Genomic DNA, 10,000 nt, shown 5'->3' with positions numbered 1-10,000 from the left:
TAACGAGTAGGAGGGTCGCGGTGGTGTGCGCGGAAGGATTGGCCGTGAGGCCATCTGGAGCCGCCATCGGTGCAGATCTTGGTGGTAGTAGCAAATACTCCAGCGAGGCCCTGGAGGACTGACGTGGAGAAGGGTTTCGTGTGAACAGCCGTTGCACACGAGTCAGTCGATCCTAAGCCCTAGGTGAAAACCGATGTTAATGTTTTGATGTGTTTAAATAAATATAATATATAAAAATATAAATACAATATTATTAATAAATATTATTGCTTTTTTTTTTTTAAAAACAATAAACATTATTAATAAATATGTATAAATATATATATATAAATATATACATCCATTGGGCGAAAGGGAAACCGGTTCCTATTCCGGTACCCGGCAGCGGAACCGTTTATAAGTCGGGCCCTCGTAAGAGAGTTCGTCAGGGTAACCTAAAAAGGCCTGGAGCCGCCGTCGGAAGATTCAGGAAGAGTTTTCTTTTCTGTATGAGCGTTCGAGTTCCCTGGAATCCTCTAGCAGGGAGATAGGGTTTGGAACGCGAAGAGCACCGCAGTTGCGGCGGTGTCTGGATCATTCCCTCGGACCTTGAAAATCCAGGTGAGGGCCACGTGGAGGTGTCGCGCCGGTTCGTACCCATATCCGCAGCAGGTCTCCAAGGTGAAGAGCCTCTAGTCGATAGATTAATGTAGGTAAGGGAAGTCGGCAAATTGGATCCGTAACTTCGGGATAAGGATTGGCTCTGAGGACCGGGGCGTGTCGGGCTTGATTGGGAAGAAGGTTATGGCCAACGTGCCGGGCCTGGACGAGATGAAACCATGTACCCTCACATTATCATATATTATGTACCGACATATTATATACATTTTATGTTTATTATATTAACTGTGCATTTAATGTAATGTAATGTATCTAGCTGCTGTATATTGTACTTGTATGATATGTGGTATGTGATGATATTATTTACTTATGTTGGTGTATATGTTGTATAATAAGTTATGCATTTAATGTTGTATATGCACGGGCATAATTATTATGTGTGTGTTGTTTGGTGTGTGTGTGAATTCGAGTTCGGTCCCGTGCCTTGGCCTCCTACGGAACTTTCTTGCTGCGAGACTTTACTCAACATATATAAATAAAATAATTTAATTGAAATATACTTGTATACGTAGATTTTATTATTTATTATATATGCGTATCGTTCTCTTCGGCCGCCATTTAACGGTTAACTCAGAACTGGCACGGACTAGGGGAATCCGACTGTCTAATTAAAACAAAGCATTGCGATGGCCCCAGCGGGTGTTGACGCAATGTGATTTCTGCCCAGTGCTCTGAATGTCAACGTGAAGAAATTCAAGCAAGCGCGGGTAAACGGCGGGAGTAACTATGACTCTCTTAAGGTAGCCAAATGCCTCGTCATCTAATTAGTGACGCGCATGAATGGATTAACGAGATTCCCACTGTCCCTATCTACTATGGTCACGAGCATAATGGCGACACATATGTCCCAAGCGGTCCGTGCGGTACCACAGGTGGCTAAAGCGCCATCACCGGCACCCCGCGCGTACTCGCAGGTGACGACGGGTGCAACACCAGGCCCTAGTGGTGTTAGGGCTGCCAAACCTGCGGTTGTCGAAGCCCAACCGCAGCCGAAGAAGAAAAATAGGAAGAAGAAGAAGAAGAAAGGACCTGCAAGGTCCTACGCAGTGGTCGTACGATCTGCTGCTGAACCCCTTACCGGCGATCAGGTAAAGGGGAAAATGTTGGAGTGCGTCACCCCCCCCGAAGATGTCCGCATTAGGGCTGTTCGGAGGATGCGGGATGGTCTCGTTATCGAGACCAAAACGGCTGAAGAAGCAGAAATGCTTAAGCAGTGTGGCGCATTTCGTGCGGGCGGTCTCCAGGTAGAAGACCCGAAGGGTCTTCTGCCTAAGATTTTGGTACATGATGTACCTAAATCCTGCACGGATGAGAAGCTGGTCACCGCGGTGGCCAGAACCAGCTTGAAGAACCTGACCCTGGAGGAGGTCAAAAAGCAGTTCAAGGTGGTCAACAGGATGGGTAAGGGTGATACCCAGAATGTCCTGTGTGAGCTACCAACGGAATGGCGGAAGACCATCCTGAAGGAGCGCAGGATTTACGTCGGCTTCCTGGCACATAGAGTCATGCCCTTTGATAGGGTACCTCGGTGCTACATGTGCCTTGGTTTTGGGCACATAGTTAGGGAGTGCAAAGAAAGCATCAGGAGATGCTGGAATTGTGGAAGCAGTGGGCACAAGGAGGAAGATTGCAAATCTCCTCCGCGGTGTCACATCTGCGTCGGGCGTTCGCGCCCTGGTAACCATAGGGCAGCTAGTCCTGACTGCCCTGAATACAGGAAAAGGAAGGAGATCCTACGGGGCCGCTTAATACCGTAAGGTAATGGCTCTTAGGATAGCGCAGCTAAATTGTCAGCGGGCTTACGGAGTGATGTGCGACTTGGGAGTCTGGCTTGTCCAGAACCAAGTTAGCATTGCTATCCTCCAAGAGCCCTATGTGCTGCATGGAGCTGTGCGTGGCTTGCCAGCGTGGATGAGAGTCTTGGGTGTTGGTCGGCAAAAGGCTGTTATAGTCATCTGCGACCGGGCCCTGGACTGTATGCTGGTTGAGCGATTTTCTACGGAATGCTGTGCTTGTGCATGGGTCAGCGGTCGGACTGGGCAATTCTACGTTTGTAGTGCCTACTGTTGGTTCGGCGGCCGTATTGAAACGGATGTGGATGTCCTGGACCTAATGGTGATGGGTTGCCAAGGGCAGCTCATACTGGGAATGGACGCTAATGCCACATCTGGGTTGTGGTTCAGCAAAGTTCTCAACCAAAGGAGGCGAAGATCAGCCATCCGAGGTGAGATACTTGAAGAATGGATCATAATGCGGAACTTACAGGTGCTTAACGAACCCAATCACGGGTATACGTTTCAAGGCCCCGCGGGTGTAAGTGATATTGACGTCACTCTTTGCAGTGGCGACTGGCAAGAATGTCAGTTTTCATGGGAGCTGCATGACGAGGTAGCATTCAGTGATCATAATCTTATTTTGATCACAATAGATAATGCGACTCACGATGTAGCCCCCAACGTGGTGGGACGGCCTTGGTGTGTGCGTGGTGTGGACTGGGAGGTCTACAAACACTTCTTGGCTGAATTGGCGAACGACTACGGTCTTGAAAGATTCATGGAGCTTGGCGCTGATGCCAGACTTCATGTTCTTTCCGGATGGTTGGATGAGACAAATGCGACGTTTCTGAGGCGCCGACGTACATGGCGCAGGCAAAAGGCCCCCTGGTGGACCCAGGAGCTTTGGCAGCTCCGGCGGGTCGTGAATAGATGTAGGAGACAATTCCAGCGGGAAAGAAGGAGAGCTTGGCTGAGGCTAAGCGAAAGGACTGGCACGGGTTTGTGAGTGCGAACTCGGATGACCCATGGGGTGCGATTTATAAGGCGTGCAGAGGAAAAAGACTGAGCGAGGTGGGATCCCTGCAGGTGGGGGACACATGGACGTCCACCTGGAGGGAGAGCATCGAAGCTCTTCTGTACGTCTTCTTCCCAGATGCTGCAAGTTGTAACAGGCCATCGACGGAAGTGGCCCCACCGGTTCGTCACCCGAACCAAAGTCAGGACCTAGAAGCGGTTTTTGATGTGGATGAGCTGGAATTGTCGGTTTTGAAGATGGGAAGGGGCAAATCCCCCGGACTGGACCTTGTCACAGCCGAAATGATAAGGTGCTTGTGGGAGTCGGTACCCCTCTTCCTCAAGGCGCTTTTCGATGAATGCCTAAGTGAAGGTACCTTTCCGCTTGTGTGGAAACTGGCCAGGGTAGTAGCGATACCCAAAGGCCATGATAAACCACTCAGTGACCCCCGGTCTTATAGACCAATCAGTCTGCTGAGTGGTATTGGAAAGGTACTGGAAAGAATGATGGTTGGCAGACTCGAGGCTGCCATCGGGGATGGGTGGAACGACTCCCAATTCGGGTTCCGTTCTGGAAGATCCACAGAAGACGCCTTACAACGGGTGAGTGACATTGTCCAGGACGGGCAACGGAAGTATATGCTGGGGGTCTTTGTCGACTTCAGAAATGCTTTCAGTTGTCTGTACTGGGAAGCAGTGATGCGGCGATTGGTGGAAGTTGGCGTTGGAGATGCAGATCTCCGAATGTGGCGGGACTACTTTAAGGACCGCTACGCTTGCGCCACTAACATGAATGATGAGATCTGGGTGAAGCTGACCAGGGGATGTCCACAGGGCTCAATTGCTGGCCCAATATTGTGGAACCTGGTCATGGATGAGCTTCTCACCATTTTACAGAACAATGGTGTCAAAGTCGTGGCGTATGCAGACGATCTTTTGATCCTTGTCGAAGGTAGTTCCAGGCGTGCGCTGGAAACTACCGTTGGAGAAATAATGGAGCCAGTTTATAACTGGGGACGACGGGTCGGAGCAGAAGTGTCGGACAGTAAGACAGTCTGCATGCTCCTGCGGGGCAGGTTAGACCCGGAACGTCGCAGTATGCGGGTGATCGTGGGAGGGGAGACCAAACGTATCTCCGGGGTTGGACAAGTGGTCTACCTCGGAGTTACACTTGGTATTGGGATGAGTTTGGTAGCCCACGTGAGAGCAATCAGGCCCAAAGTGGTTAAGTGCATGGCCACAATATCTAGGGTCATGCGCAGGGACTGGGGAATAAATACGAGGTCTGCCCGAATCCTTATTAGAGGTTGGGTGGAGGCAGCTGCGTTTTATGGTGCTGCTGCCTGGTATGAGTGTCTCAAATTTGAGAGCGCTCGTCTTGTGCTTGGGGCGGCACAGCGGGTTGTTCTCTACGGGGCACTCAGGGTGTGTCGGACGGTCTCGACCGAGGCCCTTCAGGTGCTCGGTGGGATGCTTCCCTGGGACCTCGAAGTATTGAGGAGGGCAGGCCTCTTCAAACTAAGAAGGGGTTACCGCTTTGGGGAGCTTGATTTGCTTTCAAATGAGGAAGTTGATGAGTTGAGTAGGGCCGAACTCCAAACTCTCATCAATGAGAGGGCGGTTGTTCGGTGGCAGGAGAGGTGGTGCCAGACGGGGAGGGGCCGTGTGACGTTCCGGTTTATTCCGGATGTCAGGAACATTAATCGGTGGCGCAATTGGACGTTTTCCCTCCAGGAGGGTTTCCTCCTGACGGGACACGGACGACTTTGCGGCCACCTTTTTGTGAGGGGATTGGCGGACAATCCAGGTTGCTACTGCGGTGCTGAATGTGAGGATGCAGTGCACTTCTTGTGCGATTGCGGAGCATACGACCGCTTCCGGAACCTGGATGACATGTCCATTTACTGGGAAGAGGGTTCCTGGCAGTTCGATAGGGTCCTGGCTACCACAAGTAGCCGCAAGTGCTTCAGGGAGTTTGTGCACAGGGCTTTTGCCCTACGCACTCGATGGCTCGCTGGAGCACAACAAGGCGAAGAGGTAGCTGTTGGAAATTAGTGGTGCATGTATGACTGTCCCTGTCCGACTGGACGAGTTGCAGTCCAAACTGGTGATGTTGATGTGCTGTTTTCTTCGTGTTGTCGTGTCTCTTGTCAGAAGGCACGACATTTTTAGTAGTTGAGGTGATGGCGCTGTTTTGGGGCGTGGCGTCGGGGGGACCCGTCGACCACACCCCATATTGATTTTATCCTAGCTGGTTAGCGGATTTTTAGACTGGCAGAGGTTTCCTGCTGCCAGTTCTTTTTTGTTGTGGCGTTAGTCCGACAATGTTTCATTGTCGGACTCTTATCTGTTTTCTTTTTCCTTCTTTTTTCTTCACCAGGGGCTATCTTTGAATCTATCGGGGGCGGGATAGAGTCATTGCGGGTCAGGCTTCACCTGGTCCTTATGTGGGTGGGATTCGGCTTCACCTGGATTTTAAACTTTGTTAAAATGTCATGTGTATGCCTGGCTGGTGTTTGTAAGAACGCTAGCCTGGCCTGGACATGCCAAGTAGTCACCTATGACATAACAAGGCATGTTTCAGGGACAACGCCGAACCCAGGCGGTTAATTGGGTACCATGGGTCACTTGCGTCCAAGCCCCATACACAGGGTGTTTCCACTCGCCTGTGTGTGTGCAAGTGAAATGAGGACGGACTCGTGGGGGCAGTGTGTTAGAGCTTATATCGCAAGCTAGAGGGGGTAGCGCAGGCCTGCTGAGACCTTCAGTTGAGGAAGCACTCCTGTCTACCTTGTATCGGCGGGTGAGCAGCGTCTGGCTTCGGCCTCTGCTCGGGTGGGGACCTGCAGAGTCCCAAGCGTTTTAGGTAGTGCGCGCTCTTCACCAAAGGGCTTCCCTAGGCTTACACCGAAAGGAAGGATTGGGAGCCGTTGGCTGTTAGCCCGCGGCGCGCTGATTGAGGCGTATCTCAATCCCGTCCCCATGGGGGGCGTGAGGGTTAGGCTTAAATAGCAGGTACCTCACGTAAAATTTTGTTTCTTCAATGTCCCTATCTACTCCTGCCACCGGCTGCAGTGCCGGTGGGACCAGAGCACACTGGTATCAGGCGGGTCCCCGGGTGGCGGATAGGGGGGCTTGATCGGTTTGCACCAACCACTGATTGGGTGGTGAACGACGAGCTTCGGACCCTGGCCAGGAAGTGTGCGTTGAACACAGGGGTCGGAACCTGTGTTGCTCCGAGCGGGTTTTGGCGTGTCTGCGTACGGTATGGAAGGTTTTATACCTCTCCATATCGGCGGCGTCATTAATGGGTGTTGGTCCCCTGAGTACAGGGGTGGGATGTGTAAATACCTACGGGATTTGCTCATCCCTGGGTGTACCCGCTATCAGCAATACCCGGCTCGCTCCCTCACACACGATGAGTCGTATAACGTGGAAATGGAGAATGATAAAAAATTAACAAAGCCTTCGACAAGTACTTCAGGGATTACAACTGCTGGGGAGATGTCACCGTCCGGAACTGGTGGCCCGAGCGGCGTCTCGGTAAACACTGCACCGTCCGTGGGGGGTATAACGCAGGCTGGTCCTGCTAGTGGCACGAGGGCGTCACTTAAGAGGAGTGGCACGAGCTCCTCCGCGAAGATAGGAAGTGAGGTAGTAGTAATGGAAAAACTGCCGCTGGTTGAGGAGATGGATACATCTCAGGCGGATGAACGACGGAAACGGGAGAGAGCGGGCTCAGTTAATTCTGACGGGTCCCCGAAAGGTTCTAAGAAACCTCGTGTGGTTCCACCGGGGACGCCTGGCTCGAGTGTCTCGGTGGGATCATGTAACACGCGGGACTCCATTGGCTCACCAAATAGTGCGGAGAGAAGTACATCGCAGACGAATGGGAAAGCGTGTCCTTGTAGGGAAGGGGACCCCATGCGTGGAATGGACGCCGTGATAAGGCGTTTTGCAAATGTAATTGCTGCTGCCAAGCTGTCGGGCAAAAAGAAGCATGACTTCTTACGGGCAGCCAATAAAATGCGTGACATAGCGAGTCATGCAGTGCGCAGCCTTGAGGCGCAGTTGACGGCGGCCAAAACTGAATTGGCCATATTGAAAAATGGTATGGGTGGTAGCCCCCGAGTTGCGGGCGAGGTTGTTTTGAGGCAAACAAGGCCTGAGACGGTACCAGCACGGGGTGCCGAGGCTGCGGGGGTTACGCAAGAATCTAGGCGGTACAACGAGGTGCTAAGTGCAGGCACCGCGCAGTTGAGAAATGAAGCACCAGCTGAGGCCCCAACGACGGATGGGCCTGGGAACTCCTCCGAATGGGTGGAGGTTAGGAAGAAGGGTCGTAAAAGTAGAAAGAGAAGGAAGAGGAAGGCTAAGTCTTGGCCGGTTTTGATTAAAGGGGTTGATGGGCCAATGGAGGCGGCGGCTGTCAGGGCCAACACTATGGAGGAGTTCCGTGAGAGAGTGCGAGTAGCGGGGAGGTTTGGTAAGGGAGACAGCGCAAGCGTAATTCTGGAGATACCACTGAAGTGGCGTCAGCCACTTATCAATAGAAAAAGGGTGTATTTGGGTTTACAAAGCATGCGTGTCAGGGAACACGACATGGTCAGGCAATGCTACAAATGCTTGGCGTTTGACCATGTTATGGCTGAATGCACACTCAGTAGCAGAGTGTGTTGGAATTGTGGTGGCAAGGATCATTTGAGGGCGAATTGCAAGAACCCACAATCTTGTGGCAATTGTATAAGAAGAGGTTGGTCAGCAATAGCTGCCACACATAGTGCGTCGTCACTGGGGTGTCCAGTATATGCCCAACGTAATGAGAAGTTAAAGGGGCGCATTAGAAAGGACTAATGGCTCCACAAAAGAAATTCAGAGCGGTCCAGTATAATTGTCAGCGGTCATACGCGGTTATGGCTGAACTGGGACCTGTGCTGATAAATAAGAGGGTGGGAGTGGCTCTCTTACAAGAGCCCTACACAACTAACGGGGCCATCAGGGGTTTACCTGCGTGGATGCGCACGTATGGGGTGGGACGGCACAAAGCAGCCATTGTCATAAGTGATCGGTCCCTTGAAAGCATGATGTTGGCTGAATTAACCACAGACACTTGTGTGGTTGTATGGGTCAGGGGTGATTTTGGGGAGGCGTATTTATGCAGTGCATATTGCGCCCCAAGGGGTACTATTGATGTCGCGCTGGGACGGCTGGACGATGTAGTGGACGTTTGTGGGAGAAGGCTCCTAATTGCTATGGATGCCAATGCAACATCCGCATTATGGCACAGCAAGGGAAATAACAGGGGGCGGCCCTCTGCGACGAGAGGGACAACACTCTCGGAATGGATTATACAGCATGGTATGGGAGTGCTTAACCGACCAAGCTGTCTTTATACTTTTGATGGTCCGAGGGGTATGAGCGACATTGATGTTACACTCAGTATAGGGGATTGGGGGACAAGGGATTTTAAATGGACGCTGGTGGATGGTGGCATCAGCGACCACAATATGATTCTGCTTGACCTTGAACACGACCGGGGAACAGGGAGGGTGGAACATTTGGATTGGAAAGTTGTGGGAGTTGACTGGGATGCATACCGGAGCTGCTTACAAGACCAAGTAGCTCAAATGGGAATGGAAAGTTTCCTTCAGCTGAGTATGCGAGACAAGCTGGTGAAAGTTAACCAGTGGATCAGCCAGGCGAATGAGTCATGCCTGGTGAGAAAGCAGAGGCTTCCAAGGCGTAAAGTTGCATGGTGGGACGCGGACTTGAGTCAATTGAAAAGCAGGCTGCGAAGGCAGCGCCGAGACCTGCAAAAAGAGACCGCTAGACAGGGAGCTTTAGTAAACGATAAGAAGCGGCAATATAGAAATACACGTAGGCAATATGCCAATGCTATAAAGGAGGCCAAACGATCTCATTGGCATGAAGTGGTCAGACGAAGTGGTCCGTGGGGTACGGCATATAGAGTGTGTCGTAGCACGGACGTCAGGGATATAGGCTCTATAAAGGTGCGTGATGGCTGGACGCGTACGTGGGATGAAAGTGCCAGGGTCCTGCTTCAAGCGTTCTTCCCAGGAGCCATTGAAGTACTGGAACCACAAGAAGGGGATATTATAAGGCATCCTCTGACTCAGGACCGGGAGTCTCCGATTCTGTGTCAAGAGGATGTTGAGTCGTCAGTCTGTCGTATGAGGATGGGCAAGGCTCCTGGTATAGACGGGATCAGAAATGAGGTAATCACCAGGATATGGGAAGCTGTCCCAGAGGTGATTACTGATCTGTTCAACTCGTGTTGGGAGGGTGGATACTTTCCAGAACCCTGGAAATTGGCTAGAGTTGTAGCTCTTCCGAAGGGTCCGAATAAGATCTTAAGTGACCCGGGGTCTTACAGACCTTTAAGCCTTTTAAGTGGAATGGGCAGGGTCCTGGAAAGACTGATGGTTGATCGGCTTGAAGCAGCCATGGAGGGTGGATGGAATGAGGCCCAATATGGCTTCAGAAAGGGCCGAACCGTCGAGGATGCCTGGCTGAAGGCGTTACAGCTAGTG

Source organism: Chrysoperla carnea, chromosome X (genome assembly GCF_905475395.1).
Source record: "Chrysoperla carnea chromosome X, inChrCarn1.1, whole genome shotgun sequence".
Taxonomy (NCBI): domain Eukaryota; kingdom Metazoa; phylum Arthropoda; class Insecta; order Neuroptera; family Chrysopidae; genus Chrysoperla; species Chrysoperla carnea.
The sequence above is the reverse complement of the archived record's forward strand: the minus strand, read 5'-3'. Positions refer to the sequence as shown.